Source organism: Sycon ciliatum, chromosome 12 (assembly GCF_964019385.1).
Source record: "Sycon ciliatum chromosome 12, ocSycCili1.1, whole genome shotgun sequence".
Classification (NCBI taxonomy): Eukaryota; Metazoa; Porifera; class Calcarea; order Leucosolenida; family Sycettidae; genus Sycon; species Sycon ciliatum.
The window spans coordinates 1,964,836-1,989,373 of record NC_088654.1 but is presented as its reverse complement, the minus strand read 5'-3'; the positions used below and the strand labels follow the sequence as shown (position 1 = coordinate 1,989,373).

General features: G+C 47.8%; 1 long non-coding RNA gene across 1 annotated transcript; it reads right to left on the bottom strand.

Annotated features, from left to right (window-relative positions):
- Window positions 1-285: 285 nt before the first annotated feature.
- Window positions 286-1,986, bottom strand: LOC135828844 (uncharacterized). The gene is made up of 2 exons (XR_010555760.1): window positions 1,408-1,986; window positions 286-1,109 (listed from the first exon to the last, which is right to left on the bottom strand). It is a non-coding gene; the product is annotated as an uncharacterized LOC135828844 (long non-coding RNA).
- Window positions 1,987-24,538: the final 22,552 nt, after the last annotated feature.

Genomic DNA, 24,538 nt, shown 5'->3' with positions numbered 1-24,538 from the left:
CGACAGAAGAGCATCATTGCGATCCACACCGCCCATGTACTGATTGTATTGGTGAACAAGGTTGAGTTTGTGAACCCGTTTCCTGGTTCGGTCGCGTTTATTCGTTGCAATAACATTAGGCTTGAACAAATTGGTGAGAAAATATACTTCTTTGGTGTCCGATAGTTTTACAAATAATTTACTGCCCATTGTACGATATGCAAACGATCCGCGTTTCTTCAGCTTGAGGTTCACCAACCGCTTTGGAAGGCCACGCCTATTCTTTCTAATTGTTCCACACACTCCGGTCTTCCTGGTCTCCAAGTATTCAGCCAGCTCAATACTAGAATAAAAGTTATCTATGTATACGTTGTAGCCTTTGTCTAAAAATAATGGATCTAATAAATGGACAACTACGGCACCAGATTTGCCGACTTTCTCTACTAAGCCAGGCTGATAGGCATGATCATCTCGGCCAACATAAACAAAAAAGTTAGACATATAACCACTAGACTCACACAGAGCATATATCTTGACACCAAATCTTGCTCGTTTCGAGGGTATAAACTGCCTAAAATCTAGTCTACCCTTCCATGGCACTAATTCTTCATCTATAGAGATATGTTTATACGGAATGTACACGGTCTGAAATTTATCCTGGAAAAATGTAATCAACGGCCGAATTTTCCTAAGCTTGTCGGTTCTAGCCGTCTCGTCTTCATTGTTTGCAAAGTGCAGAAAACTTGCAATACACATCCATCGGTCGCGCTTCATCGAGGCGGGGAATAAAGGGGTGAAAATCAGAGGGTTCCTGTTCCAATAGAGATCGATTTCTGGCTTCCAAATAAATCCCATCAGCAAAAATAGAGCAAAGAACACTTTCATTTCTTGTACGCTAACGTCTACCCATTTCCTAAATCTGCTACGAGCTGGGAGTGTGTCACGGTGTGCATTTAGATATTGCTGGGCAAATCGATTGGTCTCAGTGCAGAGCAATTGCCAAAATTGTAAAGTAAAAAACAGGCAAAAATAATGATATGGCTCAGCATTTTCTGGCACTGGCACCTTGATACCGGGCTGGGCAGTGAACGAGTCTTGCAAGGGCTGGTTTTCTTCCATCTTCCATTGCCCTAATACATCACAACACGAATAATGTAGGAAATATCAGGCCACATGATGCCCTACAGTGTAGGAAGGCTGATGTACGTCTCAAATACTCTGGAATTTAGGCAACATTTTGTTTGAAAATTCTCTAGTTACGATATGCATAACGCCAAACAGATCTTGAACGATGGCCAGGAATATTACAGTAAGACTACTTTCAACAAAGGTACAAACCCACGTATAATAGTTTTACTCAGCTCAAAGTGCAAACACAGCGTACTCAAATTCACACGAACAAATAAATACTATTGAAAAGATAATTACCTTCGCTCCCATCGTCTCCTGCGGCAAGCTGCTCCTGGATGTGGACATGCGACCTCTCGGACGCCTGTTCATCATCGTCGCTCTCCGTGCCACTAGTACTACTGCTGCTACTGTTGTCACGGACGTCCGCCGGCTGCGCTTCATTCGCAACATCGATGTCCGCGTGCTCCGCGACGTACTCATCGACACTGGCGCTTGCTCCGCCACTCACATCAGGCGCAGTTTCGTTCTGAACTCTGGCCCTTGCTGGCGTCCATAGACCCTCCTCGTCGCTGTCGCTACTCACTGACGGCTCCACATCGCTGTCTGAACTCAGAAACAGCTCGTGGAGCGCTTCGTCCACAGTTCTTCCTCTCGCGCGGCGCAGCATTTTCAACCAAAATGTTCTCGCCTGAAACTATTCCCCGTGCGTCTCCTTTCGTTCGATTTTTCCCGCCTCGAATCACGTGCCGGTTCCAGGCAGCCCCCAGCAGCCCGCGAACAGCCAGCGGTCCACGACAGAGCCACTGGGACTCGATACGGACCCCACGATCACGATAGGCAGCTTCGCTCTACAGCGTCGTACTAGTACGACGGTCGTGGGGCATGCAACTAATGTGCGTCGTACTAGTACGACGCTCGCGCTAAAGGGGTTAACTGATCCCAGCAAATGTAGTTTTTACTAGTAGTGTTTGTACTGAATAAGCAAATTCTTCTCTGCCTTGTGTGTCCAGAACCCATACAATGTATCCGACCAATTACACAAGACGGAGCCTATTCCAATTTCGCGAATGGTGTCTTCAATACCGAACAGTCAAACATCACTTTAACATGTAATTTCGGCTACCGCCGTTTGGGTTCAGCTCAGGCAACTTGCGAGAAGAATGGCACAGTGTCTGGTCTTGATGGTAGATGCGGTAAGATTTGCTAAGTATTTAAGAGAGCATGTTTGAGAATACAAAAGTATGTGGGCAAGTGGATCTCTCCGATTTTGCTCCAAATTTGCAGGTATGCTCCCTTTGGGGTGTAAATCGATTGTGGAAAGACCTTGAAAAAGTTTCCGAAGAAAAAGTTTCTTGCATACCCCTCAAAAATGGCCGAATTATCACAATATTTATGCGTTTACAAACGAGTCACGCCACAGCAAGTACGAACAAGCGATGAACAAACCTCCATCAAGCCAACATTGCCTCACCTTTAGAAGAGTTCCTAGAGCAGTACCGCTTAGCCACGCCAGGATCCTAAAAGACGAGGGCCATCATCCCCTGACGCCACAAATGATCGTGTTGAAAATAGCTAATTTACAACCGCTGGCAAAACAGCCAGCTACGTTCTCAATTGGCCAGAACTATCCACCGGCAGATAGTAGAACACCTTTTCTAGCGCTGAGGACATGTCCTCCATCTTTTTGGGGTTTTCTCGAAATATACTTCTCGACAAACCTGGAAGAGGTCGTCTTCAATCAAATCTTTGCACTCTGCCTTGCACAGGCTTGGATCAAATTTCGAAGGAAGGTGGGTTTCTTTAACGCTATTGTCGATTCTGGAGCGGAACAGGGATCATTTTTATAGTTACTCTTGGCTAGAGAAGGAGAAAAAAGAACTTCGAAATAAGAGTAGAGCAACTCCATCTCACTTCGAAATAAGCGCTCCAAGGACATAGTCACTGTACTGTAAACTGCTCTTCTGTACGAAGGCAGAGTTCGAATCATCCAACGGATGCACTTTTCGCACTTCGAATTATGCATTCAAATTTGACTTGAAGTGACCAGCAGAAGATCGGTACGACGAAAGAGTTCGAATTACACGGAATGTTCGAATTATACCGTATTCAAATTAGAGGGAGCCTACCTGTATAGTGCTTCCCAGTCACAAACATACAGAGAATGATCATTAAAATTAAAAGGTGACAAAACACATTTAGGCACAAGTGGCAAACACTTTGCCACACCACACAACAAACATTATTTGAACAATTTCAGGGTAATAAAACCATCTTTCTGGACACACAAATTTGGGTTATAAATACGCGGACAAAATAACTTCCAGATAGCACAGTAGCCTGGTTGTAAAACAAAATTTAATGTAAGTGCGAAATGACAAAATAAAAATTTAATATTGATACTGGTCCAGTAGAATCTGCCTGCCAAATCCTTTTCCTCAGGTTATTTTTTGGCCTTCAGACCTGATGCCTTAGAAGTTGGAACAAATCCATGTGCATGTCTTTTCACTCAAGTGACCACTCAAGAAGTCAGGAATTTCGTGAGGTTCCGCGTGGAAAGTAACACACAATACTGGAAAACCTTGTAGGAACGGTGCAGGACACGATGTGTGTGTGTAAGTGTGTATGTATGTGTGTGTTTGTGTGTGTGTGTGTGTGTACGTTCGAAAAACATGGTTTCCTTCCAGTCTCCATTTTTGCCACCCAGGCTCCGTTTCAAGTCAGCTGATCGGGCGTCAACTCGATGATCTTTGGCCCGAATCCTCATAGGCTGCACGGTATGACTCATTGGAAAGTCCTCTATGTATATCATGCTTCCAGAGCCGCTTCTTGGCTACCCCTCTGCCATCTTTATAAATGGGTTAACATCCCGTTTCAATGTGGGTGTAAAGGTGGAACCAACCAACCCATCAAATATTTTCCATGTTTTGCCTCTGACCTGTGTTGCTAGATCCACTTCCATGTGACCGGCCAATTTTACAAAAGGCAACTTTTGAGGTAACTCCCTTCAATACCAAACGAAATATCCTGCACGCAGTTTGTAACTCCGGCTTTGAATCTAGTGGTCCATCTAACCCTCAGGCAACTTGCCACAGTAATAGCACGGTAACAGTGCAAGGCAAATGCGGTAAGATATTTCTGTGGGTTTCTGTTAAGATTGTAGTGAGAGTAGATTTAAGTCTCACACTTGGTCCACGTCATCAATATAGTCACTCATCTTTCGAACTGAGTCTTTAGATAGTCTAAGGTTCGAGTCCTGTTGGGTCTGGCGATTTTTTCTCTTTTCACGCAGTTCACTTCCCCGACTGATCCTTTGAATTTGAAGTTCTCCCTATCCTTTCAAAAAATTAATAAATTGATCGCGGTTTGGAGCTGTTTGGCATACACGAATCTGTACGCAGACTTATGACTGTTAGCATGGCTCAGTTGAAGCTTTACCTTTTGAAAGGCACCAACAACTTGGGGTCGGTGGCCATTCAGCGTGGGATTTTCTAGGGTGATTCCTTATCCTCACTGCTGTTTGTTATCTGCCTCATACCTATCACCATGGGACGCTGACACAGCCCCCTTTTTCAAGGATCAAAACCGAACCAAGCTCAACCATCTATGGTACATGGATGACATCAAGCTGTATTCAAAGAATGAAAAGGTGTTGCGATCTCTTGTTCACACTGTCCCTGGATGTAGTCAAGACATTGGCATGCAGTGTTGTGTGGCAAAATGCGCGACCGTTGTACTAAAGGCAGGAAAGCATGCAGCCTCTTCGGAGATCATATTGCCTGACCGCTCTATCAGGTCGCTGCGGCCAGAAGAAACGCACAAATACCTCGGATTCCTTGAAGCTGGAGGTAAGGACCATTCCAGTATGAGAACGAAAATCCTGCAGGAGTGCAAGTGGCGTGTGCGACGAGTATTCCGTTCAGCTCTTATTGGTCACAACATCATCACAGCCATCAACACCTGGCTTTGATACGGTATAGTGCTGGTATCTTGGCATGGACGCAAGACGAGTTGAAACCTGCTGACCGAAGAACGCGTAAGCTTATGACTAGGATCTCTCCATTCACGCGCTGATGTAGCCCGTATGTACGTCAGTCGCAAGGAGGGTGGACGTAGTTTGCAAAGTATGCATGAAGTTATCACCATGGAGAAAAGCAATCCGCAGCGGTATGTGCTTCAGTCAGACGAGGAACTCCGGAACGTGGCTGCGCCCATTGTGGGGTCACATCTGGATGCTCCCCTGGACTCCTCACATGTGATGAAGTGTCGGCTTCAACAAGAACACCTCTTGGTGCGGAACCAGAAACCATGGCAAACAACTGACCAATGAGAGCACCTGGACTTGGCTGACAAAGGCTGGTCTCAAGAAGACCACAGAGTGCCAGATCATCGCGGTACAAGACCAGGCCTTGGCAACTCACCTGCTCAAGGTCCAAATCTTCCATCTGGGTGGAAGCCCCCTGTGTCAAATGTCTGGGAGGCAGGCGAGTCAGTTGCCCATACCCTATGACAGTCTTCAAAGCTCGCAGGACGGGAGCACTTGGAGCGTCATAATCGGCTGGCCTCTCTGGTCCACTGGTCACTCTGTCATGTACATGGGATGCCATGTGAAGACAAGTACTACAAGCACCACTGTGATCCGGTGCTTGAGCATACCAAGACCAATGCAACAGTACGGAGGATAACGTGCCTGAAGCTATCATATCTCCGCAGGACCAGAATATCATGATCCTGTGGGATATAACACTCCGGTGCGATAGCTTCATTGAGCACCGAAGGCCTGGTATAGTTCTGGTTGCAAGAAGGCCCTGATCATTGACATTTCTGTACCTGGTGATCCACGCGTTGCTGAAAAAGAAGTTTAGAAACGTGCGAAGTATCAACTTCTTGCTCGCGAAATCCATCTACTTTGGCAAGTTGAGACTTAGATTGTCTCTGTAGTAGTTGGGACTCTGTGCACTGTTTCCAAATACATGCCAGGATACCTTGACACCATCGGTATCACCAGCTACTGCTCTGTGTCTGAATGGCAAAAGAATCCTCTCCTTGGCTCGAGGTCCTTGTTTTGTAATGCTCGGGGGTGGGTGGTGAAGTTCTCTCGGTCATAATTTCCTCCAAACCCTCTCGTGTTTCCTAAGATCGATATTCAAAAAGATGTCAAGTGTTTCTCTCTGTTGTTTGCCCACCATCATATTTAATATCCATTATGGTGTATGCCCCCCCCCCCCACCCTTTGGTGGCTGGATGCTAGCCCGGCGAGTCCCAATCTACGGAGATGAGATGGCCATTGTATCTTTGCTTGAATGTGTTTTCCTCAAGGCAACAGTAGAACTTATTCTCAGCTGTGTCACCGTTCACATCAGCACAGTAGGCAATGCTGCTAGTGAGACGGTGACCGGTCCTAAGGCATTCCAGCTTGCCGCGCCAGTTGCATGTTTTTGCTTCTGCCAGCTGCTGGTCATGGCTAGCCTCTAGTATGTTGTGAAATGGTGACTTCTTTGGGAAATGCCTGTCAATTGCCAGTGGATGCTGAAAGGGGGATCGAACTAAATAATTATGTCTAGACATTTTCTTCCTTTTCTCGGCTTGGTCTCTTGGAGTATTCGTCCCTGGCCCCTCGATTTAGCCGATGGCCAGTGCATTATTGTACATAGCTTTCGCGTCTGAGAATGCGGCCTGGTCGCGTCACCTATCTGACAGATGTCTACTGATCCCAAATTGCAGACTCCTGATAACGGCTGTGTGAATGGGTAGAGTGACAGGGCATCTACATGTTCAGCTTCTGATACGCAATGAATCGCCCAGTGGGCAAGTGAAATGCATCACCTAGGAAGTCAACGGCCATTAGGTTAGCTTGGATAGGGATTAGTAGCCTGAGCAAAGTAAAGATACAAAGACAATCTCCCCTCATTCCGGCATGAACGATGTGAGAAGTGCACTGAGCCGTCTAAGCACAAGGGGGGGGGGCAGAAGAGGGCAGGCAAGCCGCTCCCAATTGCATGGTAAACCACCCGGTCTCCGAGAGTATGTTCAGGCTCAAGCAAGAAGTGTGACCTCTGCCTCATGGAGAAGCTTTTCACATCCCTGATAAGGCCAGTTACCCAGACACTCTCTCAGGTTTACGTGCATGATCCGTTAGACGAAGCTTGTTGCTGGGTTGCCTCAAACTAAGCTGCAATCTCGAGACAGGTACCCAAAGTTAGTTTTGGAACTGATAACAACTTCTTTTTCAACTCGACATTCACAATGCATGACACCACATGGTCTCGGATCATGTCGTCACAAGCGGAATCAAAATTAAACAAGCGGGCCTGGACTCGTAATCTTACAACAAACTGACTCACCAACTCATTCTTCGCAAAAGTCATCTGGCGCAGCACGTGACGCTCGTATACAGGATGTGGCGCAGCCTTCAAATGTTCAATCAGGTTCCGTAACGTAACCTTGTACTCATTGTCATCCGCAGGCAGAGCCGACACCTGTGAATCTTCGAGGTCCTGAACCTGTGTTCCGGCAGTATGCAGCAATAAATTTTCAACCGTTTGTGATCCGTTATCCCTTGGCCTTCAGCCATGTAAGTAAAGCTTCGTAACCATTTCTTCCAGCGAGAGGACACTTCTGCTGGTGTGCCCTAGTATTCGAAAACTGGAAGCTTGTGGGCTGCGCTCAGGTTACTACAAACGCTCATCTTCGTCCCCAATTGTTATAATGTACGCACGCAAGATTCATTCCATGCAACTCGCGTATACCACAGCAGGAAACACCATCTGGTTTGTTCTAGGATAATTTAGAAGTGAACAGATAAAAGGCAATCATGGAGAGACACGTCAGTTCTGTCGTGGCACTAATGGCGTTATGACACGACAGTATAGGACTCGTCAGCTCGCACCAAAGTAAAACACACGTCAGCCATGCAGACGTAATGCAGAAGAGGACTGATTCATAATGAGGTAAGACATTGTCACTCTTCGTCATGCATTCATCAAAGGAGCGTAGAACGACACACATAGTAGAACATGGATCGTCGATCGTACGACAAATATTAACAAGAGTAACCCCCCAGAATGTGCAACTCCACTATGGGTGCTGTCCCGACAGAATTTCAAGTTGACGTCATTTTGATGATGCAATGCGCACTGTACACGGATTATGAGACGAATCCGGAACCTGTGGTTGACCGAAGCCGATCAATCCTGTACAAATTATTACAAAGAAAAACATGTGATGCGTTGACACCCGTACACATGTTGTAAATCACTGGTGCAAGGAGCATTGCGTCATAAATAATGACGTCAACTTGAAATTCTGTCGGGACGGCAGGGTATGTGGGAGTTGCACACTCTGGGGGGGTTATGTACTCTTGATATTAATAATAGATCAATCTATATCAGGTCAGCTAAGCACTTATCCTATACGCACATCAAGGCAAAGGTGGTGAAAAATGGTATCATGATTCAATGCCCCCCCCCCCCCTTCTTTTTTCCACAGGACATCAATGTATTGCGCAAAGGATTTTCCTGTCTTATCATGGAAAGAAGGAATTTAATGAGTCTGTGAAATTTTGCGAGGGACTGCACTCGCGCCTATTGATTTTCGGAGCGCTGGATCATACTTGTATATTTAAACTACAACAGGGCGACGGTGAGAGAATGTGGGTAGACGTACCACGCAGTGGTCATGCCATTACTATACAGTCAGGTGGCGCACCACAATTGAAATCTCGCGGGGAACTCTATACAACTGTTTGTGAATCGGGTAAGTGAACTATATGTTCTAGAGAATTATCTCAACTACAATGTGTTCTTCACTCTACGTGTAGCTCAATAGTAGTCATTGTTACTCAACTACTACTCTCTCTCTCTCTCTTCCTCTTCCAGCCAGCACTCCAGTACACTCGTTGTTGTTGCGCTTATATTTATAGTCGTTCAACCAAACAGGCAATGGTGCCTTCTCACAAGGAGACGACTTAGAAGAGGAGATTGCTGAAAGAGAATGGGGAGGGGAGAAAAAACAGGCAAGGATAGGAGATAGAATGGAGAGGGTAATGTAATATATGTAGTATAGATTAAGAAGCAGGAGTGAGATCCAGATCCTTGGCACATTACAAAAAGCGGTTTAGCCAACTGGGAGAATAAGGAGGTCTTTGGAGCAAAATACATCACGCAACCGCTTCTCTCCAATGGATCGAAGTTCGGCCGAGAGACTGTTCCACAATACGCTTCCCACAAACTGGATTGACGATCGGCTATAAGGGCCTCTTTGGAAGGGTATTTGCAGGAGATTGAAGGAATATGTAGGTGAGACATACTAAAGATGGCAACGTCGGCATAAGCCATACATCCTTCTCAACCTATATTCCCCACTATACAGGCAAATGCAAGTAAGTGGCAGAAAAGGACTAAGGAGCACATCACTATCCACATGATTTCCCCATTGGCCAAGACGCCAGTGCAATATGATGTTTGGCCGGACCTTACGTCTCTGCCGCATACACCCAGTATATCTCCGACCACCTGCAGTGGCGGATGGGGCGACAGCCGTTCCGTATCCACTCCATCATTCAGCCCAATGAAGTCATCTTCATAAAGCGTCTCACCTATGAAAGACAGCCACCATGGCCTAATCCACTATCTCTCAGCATTGGAACGTTTGTCCCGTCGCAATTCGGGCAAAGGCAACCTAGCTGCAGGTGGGAATGATCTTTGGCATTATTTGCTGTTTGAGAAAGAGAGAGAGAGAGAGAGAGAGAGAGAGAAAGAGGGGGGGGGGGGGTAGTGAAGCAGAAGAGTTCATCCTAGTTGACGGTACTGCCTAACAGAAAGGCCAGGCTTAGCAATTTGATAGTGGAGCGCTTTCTTTCGAGGCGTGTTGTGTCTGGGAGCTGGTTCCACAGGATAGCTCCAGCATGGCTAATGCACTAAGCTGAGAATGCAGTGGGGGACACAGGAATGATGAGTAATTTGCTGCTCCTTCCTCGTGTTCGGAGAGAGGGACTAAGCTTGCAAACAGAGTACTTGAACATCTGTTCAGGCAGCGCCAAATGAATATAAGAATGTGCATGTGGGCGTATATGCTGAGGGTATGGGCATTCATGCGTTCAAGTAAGGGAGCCGTGTGAGTGCGAGGGGCTGCCCTGCACACCGAGCGAGGCGCACGTTTGAACAAACTATTAAGGCGCTGATCCTGGTAAGACGATAAGAAAGGTGTATAGGCAGCAGATGCATAGTCACATTTTGATAATATGAAGGACCTGAAAAACTGAACACGGCAACATGCGGCACTTCGATTGCCCAATCTTAGCGGCAACGCGGCGTGCAACATGGCTTGCCATGGTGTTGCAGCTCATGTCGAAATGTAGGCCAAGATACTTGTGTGTGCGTGTCTGTGTGATGGTGTGTGTGTGCGAGCAGTCTAGGGATGAGTGGTGCACTGTGCGTGGCCCTCATGGCTTTGGGGTGATGAACTCCTCTGGAAAGGAACTATTAGATTTTCTGGCAATGAACAATGCTACAATCTGTAACACCTGGCACAACAAGAGAAAATCTCAAACCAACCTGGCAACATCCTTAGTCACAGAAATGGCATTGCATTGACTACATCATCACTGGCCAGTGTGATAGGATGCTGTGCATGGATTCTCAGATCATCCCAAGTGCAGAGTGTGGCAGTGACCATCAACTGCTTTGTGCACGCTTCCTTCTTGGCACATATCACCACTCTGTCAACTCGCAAGCTGTGCGTGTGCAACATAGCAAGGGTCGCTTCGACACGTCCAAGTTATTTCTTTCTGCCGATGCAAACAACAACCCTGATGATGGCACCACCCCGTTGTCTGCTTATCAAGACGCGGTGTCCACTATCGTATCAACACATTGGCGCCCGCATGATCCAATAGATGAATAGTGGAACGTCCTCCGCGATGCTGTTGTCACTGCCGGAACGGACACTCTTGGTCAACGCAAGCGTAAACAACCTGATTGGTATGTGGACAGTGGCCTGACTATTGAACCTCTGTTACAGGAACGGAATCGGCTGCACGCGCTCTGGCTTCAACATCAACGTCCTAGGGATCACACTGCTTTCAAACAGGCTCGCAGTCAAGCGCGTGCCGGAGTGCGGAAGGCTAAACGTGACTGGATATCATCCAAGGCAGAGCTCGCCAATGCACAAAGATTCTCAGGACGAACTGTGTGGAAATGTGTTCGTGCACTACAAACAGTCGAACAAGGCCCGACCCGCATCACAACTGCTGCGATCAACGACGAGAATGGAAATCCATGTGCATCTGCCGAAGACCAGGGCAAACGTTGGGGCCGTCATTTCTCTGGTGTTCTGAATGTGCAAAGTACGTTCAATTCCAGTATTCTTGACTGTGTTCCACAAATGCCGTGTCTGGATAGTTTGGTTGCGCCGCCTGATCTGTTGGAGTTACAGCAGGCAATCACGCAATGTCGAAGTGGCAAAGCTGCAGGTCAGTCAGGAATCCTGCCGGAGATGCTCAAAGCCTGTCCGGATCTGTTTACTGACCACCTACTGGAGCTTCTCCATTCAGTCTGGGACAGTGGCAGTGTTCCTGGCGACTGGGTCAACGCGCAGCTGGTGCCTATCCCCAAGAAAGGTAACCTTGCAGAATGTGACAACTGGCGAGGCATAGCTCTCCTCGACGTTATTGGTAAAGTGGTTGCTCGCGTCATCCAGAGCCGACTTGCTGATAAACTAGACGATGTGCTACCAGACTCTCAGTGCGGCTTCCGCACAGGACGTGGGTGTGCTGACATGATCTTTGCGGCAAGGCAACTAATCGAAAAGAGCTACGAGCATGAGCAGAAGTGTTTCTTCATCTTCATTGACCTGAAGAAAGCCTATGGCTCAGTTCCGCGAGAGTGTCTGTGGTTAGTACTGCGAAAAGCTGGCGTCCCCGAGAAGCTGATCGCTGTTATCCGTGCATTCCATGACGGCATGACCGCAACTCTCCGTCTGTCGAATGTTGATGCTGACCCCATCCCTGTGACGAACGGCTTGCGGCAGGGATGTTGCATGGCCCCTGTCCTATTCAACATCTTCATGTGGGCAGTGATGCATTGTTGGCGCCAGCACGTGCAGCCTATCCCTGGTGTAGGCGCAAAGGTCTTCTTCGAGCCAGATGGGAAGCTACTCCACCACCGTAGCCGCCGTGATAGATCCCTGGAGCTGACAGAGTGTCAGTTTGCTGATGATTCCGCTCTTGTGGCCGCGACACGCCAGGCCGCAGTTTCAGCCTTGGAGGTATTTGTGGATGTATGCAGCGATTTTGGCCTCACCGTCAGTGCCACCAAAACCAAGTTCATGGTCTCTGGCCCCAACATCTCTAACGACGATCTAGAGCCGCTCGCGATTCGAACTATGGAGATTGCCCATGTGTCGTCTTTTTGTTACCTTGGATCAAACATACACAGCAACGGCCGATGTCATGATGATGTCACATCCCGGATTGCACAAGCTGCCAAAGCGTTTGGCGCTCTGAAGAAATCGATATTCCACGATGTAACACTGACAATATCCATCAAACGGTCAGTGTACAATGCTTGTGTGCTGTCGACTCTGCTCTATAGGTCCGAATGCTGGGTACCGCTACAGGCTGATGTTCATGCGTTGTCTGTCTTTCATCTCCGTTGTGTCCGCACCATTCTGGGCATCAGTCGTCAAGATGTATGGAATGACAGGATAACTAATGTTGAAGTTCTGGAGCGCTGGGGAGATACCTTGGACATGGAGTGTCGTCTCAGCAGACGTCGCCTTGAGTGGCTTGGTCATGTGGCAAGGATGGAGGATGAGCGCATCCCGAAGGCTCTACTTTCGGTTCGTTTCCAAACAAGAGACCTGCCCATGGTCCGCGGAAAAGGTGGCGAGACTGTGTTCGGAGTGACGTCAAACCACTTGACGACTGGTATGAAGTGGCCACCTCTTCTCGCTCCAAATGGCGCCAGGCTTACCGTTGTCTGCCAGACAAGCAGAACAGACCTCGACCATCACCGGTTGTGTGCCAAACTTGTCACCGCTCCTTCAGTCGTGTAAGTGACAGGAAGCGACACAAGTGTACAGCTACGCGTGCCCTACCCGTAAGCCAACAGCCAGGAAGCTGACACTGCGATCAGTGCGACAGATGGTTCCGGAGCAAGGGTGGATTTGCCCGACACAAGTGCTCGCCAGCAACATCACCAGCAGAGGCATCTTCTGACACACTTGAGTCACCGGTTACAAACAATATGTCCTGCGAACGCTGCAGCTTCCACTGCGCCCGCTGCAACCGCTGTGTGCTATCGCGCCAAGGCATGAAACGTCACAAGTGCAGCCGTGGCTCGGCCAGAGCAACCAACACAGACCGTAGCTCCTTCTGCATCGTTTGCAATTGCGGTCGGCGTTTCAGTAGACCACAGGACCTATCCCGTCATCGCCCCTACTGTTCCGAACCTGCTCAACCCCCCATGGGGTCCGCATAGCCAGAATATGGCAGCGCGTCCAAGGTCCAAGGTCCAAGGTGTGTGTGTGTGTGTGTGTGTGTGTGTGTGTGTGTGTGTGTGTGTGTGTGTGTGTGTGTGCGCGTTTTCGAGCTCTTCTTCTCTCTGCGGGCGGTTTTGGGCCATCATTCTGACTGACAACAACAATTACAATAAATTTATCTCCATTTCAAATGCATAAAAAAGTTTCTTTGCAGACGAAAATGCTACAACAGGAAGAAGTAGGACACACTTTCAAAATTATGGTGAAGAAGCTGAAATTTTTCGCCTTTTTAATTATCTCATTGCGACAATTTGTTTGAGAAAAGTCCAGTCTGACAGTATGTAGACGTCTGTTTGTGGTTGAATACACGCACAGTGAAATCTGGCCAAGGCGACCACTCAGGGGACGAGAAAAGTGGTCGCCTTGGCCAGGTGGTCTTCTTATCCAAATTCAGTGGGTGACGTAATCATATTAATTATCATTTAGATCAGTGTATCACACTGCAAACACCTATGCTGCTCTACCGCAACTCATGTGCCTAGGGTGCTCATAAGAGTCAAGTTATTGTCGTGCATGGACCAAGTACATGTAAATCTACACTTCAACGCTGATGACTGATGTGTAGATCTGCCATGCATGTTGCACAGCGCAATGCGTACAATTACATCATATACACATTTACATAATACGTAAATGTACGCATTGCGCATATGTATACTAGTAGGGTGTAACGCGGTCGCGGGTGGGTGGTCGTCATTGGCGTTGAGCAAGTGGTCGACTTATCCGAGCTGTTTTGAATGTCTACGTGTCGGTGACAAGGAAAGGTAGTCACCATGGTCAAATAGTCGCCATTACAGGGGTTTACTGTGCATGGCTGTGTCTAGCAGCCAGGATGAGCAATTGTGACTGGATTTTGCTGTGCGTCTCATTTCTTTTGTGGTCTGGAATGTATGGAATGACGTGGATGGCCGAACACAGCGCTAGACCCTCAAGCTGCGGCAGGTGAGTTTGACCAGTTTCTCACACCTTTTGGCAGCACGCATAGCCGCTGAGTGCGTTCGATTTTGCCCACGAATCGATGTTGCATCCATTCATGAATCACCCCTGGCTATTCACATCACCCCATGTGAGCAGGGTGAATGAGTTCCGAACCCATTCCAGGGCTCATGACATGAAATCGAACGACGAGATTCCATTCAAAAATCGATTCATGGCAGTAACCAAACACACCGACTGTGCGTATAGCTCAATGCGATAGAGATTCTCTATCGTAATGAGCTCTACACAAGGGGCCATCACAACCTGGTCTCTATCACCAGGGGGTCTGCTTATCCAGGGTCATTTGACTGGCCATAGCATCCATTTGTGCTGGTGGCCGTGGTCTTCTGGAACAGGTGGTCGCCTTGGCAAGTCTTATTAGTGTATGCCCTTATGCCTTCAATCGTGAGAGGTACCGAATTTCCCCGAATATAGGTCGCACCTTTTTACACTTAACTTCATTCCCAACAAAGGGGGATGCGACTTACAATTGAGCATGAATTACTACTGAAGTGAACATCTCGAAACAATAATGATAGTGATATGGACCTGGACCTGGAAATGGGGGTGTGACTTGCAATCGATTGTGACTTACAATCGAGTGTGACTTACGATCGAGTGTGACTTACGATCGAATGTGACTTACTATCGAGTGTGACTTACGATCGAGTGTGACTTATGATCGAGTGTGACTTATGATCGAGTGTGACTTACGATCGAGTGTGACTTAAAAATCGATTGTGACTTACAATCGAGTGTGACTTACAATCGAGTGTGACTTACGATCCAGTGTGACTTACGATCGGAGAAATACGGTATGCACCACAGACACATGTTTGCACTCCATCTCGGTGTTTTCTTGTCCAGACAACACCTGTAATCCAATGTGTACGGGGGGACTGACGTGTGTTAACGGAACCACATGCCAATGTAAGACAGCGTATTTTACTATTCTACTGGTTAAACATCATGTGTGTATATATTTTATGTGTGTGTGTGTGTTCTCTCGAACTCTGTCTTCTACTCTCCCCTGTCTCCGGGGCGACGTGGCCAAGCATTTTGCAGCTGTACACCAGGCCAGGTGTGTGTGTGGGGGGGGGGGGGTGTCGACGCGTTTTCAGTGCCTCCTCGATCGGCTGTATCTTGGCGCGTTCAAGGAGAGTGGTGTTGGAGATGTGCTCTTGCCATTGTGTTTCCCTGGGAATATCCAGCAGGAAGCAAACGCAGCGGTGATGAAAGGCTGCAAGCCGAAGAACATCCACGGCCTTAATTTCCCAGGTCTCACGGACATGAAGGAGCGCCAGATAGTGGACTGGTACGACCTCGCCGAGGATCGCAGAGAGTGAAGATCAGCATGCAGCACCATTCCTTCGACCGAGCCTGTCACCTTAGACTTCGTTTGCACTTGTGGAAAGCGCTATCGCCGTTGCCAGGACTTGACTCGCCACGCCCGATTCTGCTCGTGACTTGAACACTGTTGGTCCCTTCGGGACCTGCCATCATCTCCGAATGGGCATAATGTATTGTGTTTGTGTGTTTGTTTTCCAAAATATAAGTCCTTGCGTGGCAGGGTGACCGGATTTAGCAATCTACCAGCGCGCATGTACCTGCGATGGGGTTTTCCCTTGGCCAACATAATATGCATAATTATGATGCATTCTGTTTCCCTGCAAGTCGGTGTGAGGCTGTTTTGGAGCATATGCATTACAGTGAAACCTGTCTAAGGCGGCGGCTCAAGGGACCTTGCAAATGTGGTCTCCGTATACAGGTGGTCTTCTTTTCAAGGGTCATTGGACTGGAAATAACCTCCATTGGTCCTGGTTGTAGTGGTCTCCTGGGACAGGTGGTCGCCTTATCAAAGTGGTCGCCTTGATAGGTTTTGCTATACTTCCAGCTCTTGCTGTTATTGCTCTTTGCTCCATTCTGTGCTGGCAATCAGAGCTGTTTGACAACCTTGGGGTGTTTCTGGTCGCCACTTCTTACCCTATCAATACTCTTAATCCATCGTTCTTGTGAAAGCAATCCCCAAAGGGAGAACTGTAGGCATCTTGGCTTGATGAGGCGGTGAGCCAAGTGCGCCCACGTCTGCTCATAAATACTAGCTTACTGTGTGCTCGTGTACTGTCAGTCTGTATCATGGCTGGGCAATTGTTGGCCGCCGTAGCTTTGCATCGGCCATACCAAACGCGTACTGTAAAACCAGCAATGAGCATTTAATTCTAACGATTAATTTTAACGATTTGTCGTATCCTGTATCTACCTATCCTTCAACCCATTCCCGGCCCCTATCTGTCGCCTACTACAGATGTTATGGTGCATACTCCCAACCTGACCAGCCTCTTCATGCAGCATGTCGTCCCTAATTTGGAAGCAGAGGTGGAGTACTACGACCAGGTGGCAGACGAGTGGTTTGAAACGCATAACTTCACGGTCCGCCTCGACCTCGATCCAATCCGCATTCTGATGCAGGTAGGACACCAGGGCATGTATTTCCGATCACGCGTCAACATGCACAACCCACAACGCATCACCATTTCACTCGCCTACACCGGCACCCCACCAACAGGTGAGACCCTCTCCGGCTGTACCGTGAATCTTGAGCTTACCACTCGCATCAAGAGTACCTCCCCAGGAGTGTGCAAATAGGGTGCTGCGACGGCAGAACTTCACTTCACTTGGCACGGTCCAAAACGTTACGCTGGCGAGCAGTGCGAAATGACCACAGGCGAGTTTAATGCAAAGCAGGGTTGCGTACGACCCTGCATCTATCATGCACAGGGTGCAAATAATGTGTACGGGTTTCATCACGTGATGTGAAGTTCTGCCGCCCGGACCCCAAGGCTGGAGTTGCACATTATTGGGTGTTATGTACTCTTGCTCGAATTTAGTACTTTATCATCTCGTGAACAGCCTCTTTACTGTGAACACAGACTTTCAGGCATTCACCAGATTTTCGACCAGGCTCAGCATCAGAGTGGAAAGGGTTTGTGAAATGGAGAACTTCTAAGCGTGTAAGTGGCTGTGCTTGAGTTAACGGACAAGTCAACAATCTGTAGCAAACCCTGTGATAATATACCTTTGTGTGGTGTCCAGTTTTTTCCGATGCTGAAAACTCAGTCCAATTTACTCTCAAGCGAACCATGCATATTTATCATTTATTGTTGGCTGAACAAGGTTTCTAAATGGACTGGTCAAAAGTTGTCATCCAGTGTAATCCAGATTTGATAGGAAAGAAAAAGGACCGGGGAACTACAAGTCATCAGTGGTGTTAGTGGACAGTATAGCGTAACTTGTAGTTCCTTGGTCCATTTCCTTTCCCAGGGGCGTAGCACCCGCTACGACTGGTACGACCATGGCCGTACCACTTTTCGAAAAGTGTGGTCCGTCCGGAACGTGCAAAACCGTAATAAAAAAATTAGGATCCATCGATGCATATGCGCATCAGACTTTGACCTTTTTCTAGAACTCGTACTCGTAGATCTGCCATGCATCTGCGCATGTCCATGCACGTCTCTTCTGACCGTGAAATAATTCTATGACTTTATAAACTATGCCAGAAGTGTGCCAGAAGTTCCCAGAACGCAGGATTTTGTGTCTTTTTCACAATTTTCCCGGGGGAGGTCCACCGGACCCCCTCCAAAACGGCCTTCGGCCGCACCCACCTTCGGTCGTACCACTTCCAAAACCCCTCCTACGCCCCTGTTTCCCATACCATTTTTAAAGCAGTTTAAAAATGAGCACAGCCCTGTTCACTGTGGGGATTTCTGTCGCGGTGGGTATTGGCTTTTTGATGTCCACAACATCACTTGCCTACAACGACCAACGTTGCATTGCACTAGGTGTACCTGAACTTGACATGTGTTGGAGTATAAATGAGATCATGCAGAGTACAACCTGCGGTGACCGGACGCCCTCGGTGCAGCGGAAACTGTCCTGATATGACAGGATTCCGCTTGATCCAGGGATGCATGCTCGATCCACAGCACTTTGGTGCACAGAAATTGTCCGGTCAAAACAGGATTCCGCTCGGTGCAGGGGCCTTGGGAAGACACATGAAACGTGATTTTTTTAACAGACTAGTACTATATCATGGAACACAATCATGGTTGGAAAAGCCATATGCTTTCCTGGAAATCCATTTCCTCACTAAAAATACACTTTACGCTTTTGCATTTGAATCTCCCCAATGTGCGAATTCAATGTTGTTTTGTCTCCTCCAAAAGAGAATGTGGTCGACCTTGCTTGTCATTTACGAGTGTTTGTGTCCAGGTGAATGCAGGAGAGAAAGAGGGGCTGTTTGCGTTTGCATGAGTGTGTGTGTGTGTGTGTGTGTGTGTGTGTGTGCCGCCGAATTGGTCCTTTCGCTATCATTGCCTACGGCAATGGGCAAGTTCAAGGTTCAACGTGTGTGTGTATGTATGTGTGTATGTGTGTGTGTGTGTGTGTGTGTGCATATGTCTGTTCGTGTGTGTCTGTGTGTGTATGGGCAAGTGCGCACTGATATTAGGCCATCATTTTTTATAGCTATGTTTCGCGTAGTCCGCACGCATACGTTTAGATTTTTTTCGGAAAAAATAAAAAATAAAACATGCACAGTGAGTGTACGATAGTGCGAGTCATCAGTGTGGACAGGTTGCATACGGCGAAGCTGGGATTCAGAAATGGCCTCTAGCCTCGGCCAGCGTTGGTAAATCGTTTGTTCGGCATCTGGGAGCAATATTCTTTGAGCTTACACCAGACCGCATTGATCGCCTAAGCTGAGAGGATGCGTCGTTCCGGAGCTCATTGCACTGCTGCTAAAGTCTGAGTACAATATTCCAGCGAAGCATAGGCACCAACGGTTGCCTCCTCTGTCCAAAGTGAATATTTTACTCATGCTGATAACTCAGATGTTGTGCTGCGATGCACAATTTTTCTTTCGAATGTACACCATGCACGAGCTTTTGTGCTATGTACAGTGCATACACCTCTGATGAGCGTTTTTTATTATTTTGCAACTTTTTTATTTTTTCCACCTCTCGCATATGATTCTGGAAGTTGAACTGACGCGAAACATAGATATAAAAAATGATGGTCTTATGTGCATGCATGTGATGTACACGTGTACGTACGTAAGCTCAGTAGGCACGCCTATCTGCATGAGCGGAAACGTGTAGCCACTCATGACGTACCATATTCCCCGAATATAAGTGACACCTTTTTACACTAAACTTCTTGGACGCAGAAAGGGGTGGCCTTATAATCGAGTATGACATCCTAGCAACGTGACACACGGCCCACGAAAAGGGTAGAGTGACTTATAAACGAGTGCGACTTATAAAATTTCATGGGAAATATGGTACCGGTAATCGTATCCCCAAAATCCGTACGCGATGATAATTCCTCTCATCATGATCTCGTCTCCTTTCCCTACAGGCTACCCTGTGTACACCTGGCCAATGTTCCCGTTTACCGCATACAACACTCACCTAGCAACGATCACCGTGTCTTTGCCGACGGTTTACCCCGCGGCAAATCTGAGCGTGCAGATTGGTCAAGTTCGCGGCAGCAAGTCATCGTCGATCATCACGTCCGCCAGCACCGTAATACTAACATATGTCACAGCTGGGGACTACTATTTCCGCATGCGTCTCGCATCGACATGCAGTTCCTCGTCTGCATATACTCAGAAAGTGTTCTTCCATATCTCACGTAAGTTATCAGTTGGTGCCTGAGTTCTTTAAGGGAAGGTGAGGGGTGGGAGGAGGGTAGGGGGGGGAGGGGGGAGGGGGGGGGGGTGGGAGGTGATGTTCCGATCGCACGAATCGATGTTGAATCCATTCATGAATCACCCCTGGCTATTCACATCACCCCATGTGAGCAGGGTGAATGGATTCCGAACCCATTCGATTGTGACTTATTATTCTTTTATTATTCTTTATTTCCACGATGGCCCATGGCCAATAAGGAAGATAATATGATTTAAATCAGTCCAAAATCATATAAAACCAGTCTAGCAAGTAAGGAAACCAACACATTGCAGGGGGATGGGGTTACGATGGGGTACAGTGTGAGCTACTACAGGAGCATATGGATGATAGAATGAGGCTAGACGCCATTGATTTAAACGCATGCTTGCTATTTGTTTCACGCGGGTCGGGGGGTAGTTGGTTGAAATTGTGAAGGGACAGGTTGATGGGTGAGTTGGTGTGTCGGTATGTGTGTGATGTTATCAATGTGTATGTTCTCATGTGTCGTAGTGCATATGGCTGCTCTGTGATTGGTTGTGCAAGGTGAGGCTGTTGCAGGTGAAGGGGAGCGCGGATGTACTTGATGTTGTGGGCAAGAGTAACCTGTCGTAAGAGTTGCCGGGAGACTAATGTGGGTAGTCGGAGATGATAAAGAAGTGAGCTGTGATGGACTGGTGCAAAAAGGGGGATCCGCAAGCAGATACGGGCATCTCGTCGCTGAACGCGTTCTAATTCGTCCTTCTGTGTGCGGGTGGTGTTGGATAACACGAGACTGCCGTACTCTATAACCGGGCGAATGTAGGCGGTGCAGATTACGAGCAGACTGGGGGTGTTAAGCTGGCCTCGTGTTTTACGAAGTTGGTGAAGGAGTTTTTTGGATTGGTTTATTATGTGCGCGACATGTGAGTTCCATTGGAGGTTGTTGACTTACAATCGAGTGTGACTTACGATCGAGTGTGACTTACGATCGAGCGTGACTTACGATCGAGTGTGACTTACGATCGAGTATGACTTACAATCGAGTGTGACTTACAATCGAGTGTGACTTACGATCGGAGAAATACGGTATGCACCACAGACACATGTTTTCACTCCATCTTGGTGTTTTCTTGTCCAGACAACACCTGTAATCCAATGTGTACGGGGGGACTGACGTGTGTTAACGGAACCACATGCCAATGTAAGACAGCGTATTTTACTATTCTACTGGTTAAACATCATGTGTGTATATATTTTATGTGTGTGTGTGTGTTCTCTCGAACTCTGTCTTCTACTCTCCCCTGTCTCCGGGGCGACGTGGCCAAGCATTTTGCAGCTGTACACCAGGCCAGGTGTGTGTGTGTGGGGGGGGGGGGGGTGGGGGGGGGGGGGGTGTCGACGCGTTTTCAGTGCCTCCTCTATCGGCTGTATCTTGGCGCGTTCAAGGAGAGTGGTGTTGGAGATGTGCTCTTGCCATTGTGTTTCTCTGGGAATATCCAGCAGGAAGCAAACGGCTGCAAGCCGAAGAACATCCACGGCCTTAATTTCCCAGGTCTCACGGACATGAAGGAGCGCCAGATAGTGGACTGGTACGACCTCGCCGAGGATCGCAGAGAGTGAAGATCAGCATGCAGCACCATTCCTTCGACCGAGCCTGTCACCTTAGACTTCGTTTGCACTTGTGGAAAGCGCTATCGCCGTTGCCAGGACTTGACTCGCCACGCCCGATTCTGCTCGTGACTTGAACACTGTTGGTCCCTTCGGGACCTGCCATCATCTCCGAATGGGCATAATGTATTGTGTTTGTGTGTTTGTTTTCCAAAATATAAGTCCTTGCGTGGCAGGGTGACCGGATTTAGCAATCTACCAGCGCGCATGTACCTGCGATGGGGTTTTCCCTTGGCCAACATAATATGCATAATTATGATGTGGTCGCCTTGATAGTTTTTGCTATACTTCCAGCTCTTGCTGTTATTGCTCTTTGCTCCTTCCTGTGCTGGCAATCAGAGCTGTTTGACAACCTTGGGGTATTTCTGGTCGCCACTTCTTACCCTATCAATACTCTGAATCCATCGTTCTAGTGAAAGCAATCCCCAAAGGGAGAACTGCAAGCATCTTGGCTTGATGAGGCAGTGAGCCAAGTGCGCCGACGTCTGCTCATAAATACAAGCTTACTGTGTGCTCGTGTACTGTCAGTCTGTATCATGGCTGGGCAATTGTTGGCCGCCATAGCTTTGCATCGGCCATACCAAACGCATACTGTAAGACCAGTAATGAGCATTTAATTCTAATGATTTAACGATTTGTCCTATCCTGTATCTACCTATCCTTTCACCCATTCCCGGCCCCTATCTCTCGCCTACTACAGATGTTATGGTGCATACTCCCAACCTGACCAGCATATCCATGCAGCATGCAATCCATAATTTGGAAGCAGAGGTGGATTACTACGACCAGGTGGCAGGCGAGTGGTTTGAAACGCATAGCTTCACGTTTCTCTACAACCACGATCCAATCCGCATTCTGATGAAGGTCGGACACCAGGGCACGTATTTCCGATCGCGCATCAATATGTACATCCCGAAGCGCTACACAATTTCACTCACCTCCACCGGCACCCCACCAACAGGTGAGACCCCGTCAGGCTGTACCCTAAAACTTGAGCTTGCCACTCCCATCAAGAGTACATAACCCCCAAGAGTGTGCAACTGCCTGCGCAACCTCTATAGGGTGCTGCGATGACAGAACTTCACTTCACTTGGCACGGTCCAAAACGTAACGCTGGCAAGCAGTGCAAAGTGACCACAAGCGAGTTGAACGCAAAGCAGGGTTGCGTACGACCCTGCATCTATCAAGCACAGGGTACAAATGTGTGCGGGTTTCATCAGGTGATGTGAAGTTCTGCCGCACGGACCCCATGGCTGGAGTTGCACATTATTGGGTGTTATGTACTCTTCCTCGAATTTAGTGCTTTATCATCTCGTGACCAGCCTCTTTACTGTGAACACAGACTTTCAAGCAGTAACCAGATTTTCGACCAGGCTCAGCATCAGAGTGGAAAGGGTTTGTGAAATGGAGAACTTCTAAGGACTGGTCAAAAATTGTCATCATAGTTCTTTTAGAAGTGTAATCCAATGCTGCTCCATTATATCCGATTATGCAAGTCAATGTCATGCCGGGCGCTATGCAGACCAAGGTCGGGGAATATCGAGTTTTGTCCCCGTGCAGGGCGCGAACTGGACTGATGCAATCATATTTAATTTTAAAATAACTCGGATGGAGAGACAAGGGTGATTTTATAGGAACAAAAAAGGACCGGGGAACTAAAAGTCATCAGTGGTGTTAGTGGACAGGCTAGCGTAACTTGTAGTTCCTTGGTCCATTTCCTTTCCCATAGCATTTTGAAAGCAGTTTAAAAATGAGCACAACCCTGTTCACTGTGGTGATTTCTGTCGCGGTGGGTATTGGCTTTTTGATGTCCACAACATCACTTGCCTACAACGACCAACGTTGCATTGCACTAGGTGTACCTGAACTTGACATGTGTTGGAGTATAAGTGAGATCATGCAGAGTACAACCTGCGCTGACCGGACGCCCTCGATGCAGCGGAAACTGTCCAGATATGACAGGATTCCGCTGGATCCAGGGATGCACGTTCGATCCACAGCACTTTGGTGCACAGAAATTGTCGGGTCAAAACAGGATTCCGCTCGGTGCAGGGGCCTTGGGAAGACATATGAAACATGATTTTTTAACAGACTAGTACTGTAATTATCATGGCACACAATATCATGGTTGGAAAAGCCACATGCTTTCCTGGAAATCCATTTCCTCACTAAAAATACACTTTACGCTTTTGCATTTGAATCTCCCTAATGTGCTAATTCAATGTTGTTTTGTCTCCTCCAAAAGAGAATGTGGTCGACCTTGCTTGTCATTTACGAGTGTTTGTGTCCAGGTGAATGCATGAGAGAAAGAGGGGCTGTTTGCGTTTGCATGAGTGTGTGTGTGTGAGTGTGTGTGTATGTGTGCCGCCGAATTGGTCCTTTCGCTATCATTGCCTACGGCAATGGGCAAGTTCGAGGTGTGTGTGTGTATGTGTGTGTGTGTGTGTGTGTGTGTGTGTGTGTGTGTGTGTGTGTGTGTGTGTGTGTGTGTGTGTGTGTGTGTGTGTGTGTGTGTGTGTGTGTGTGTGTGTGTGTGT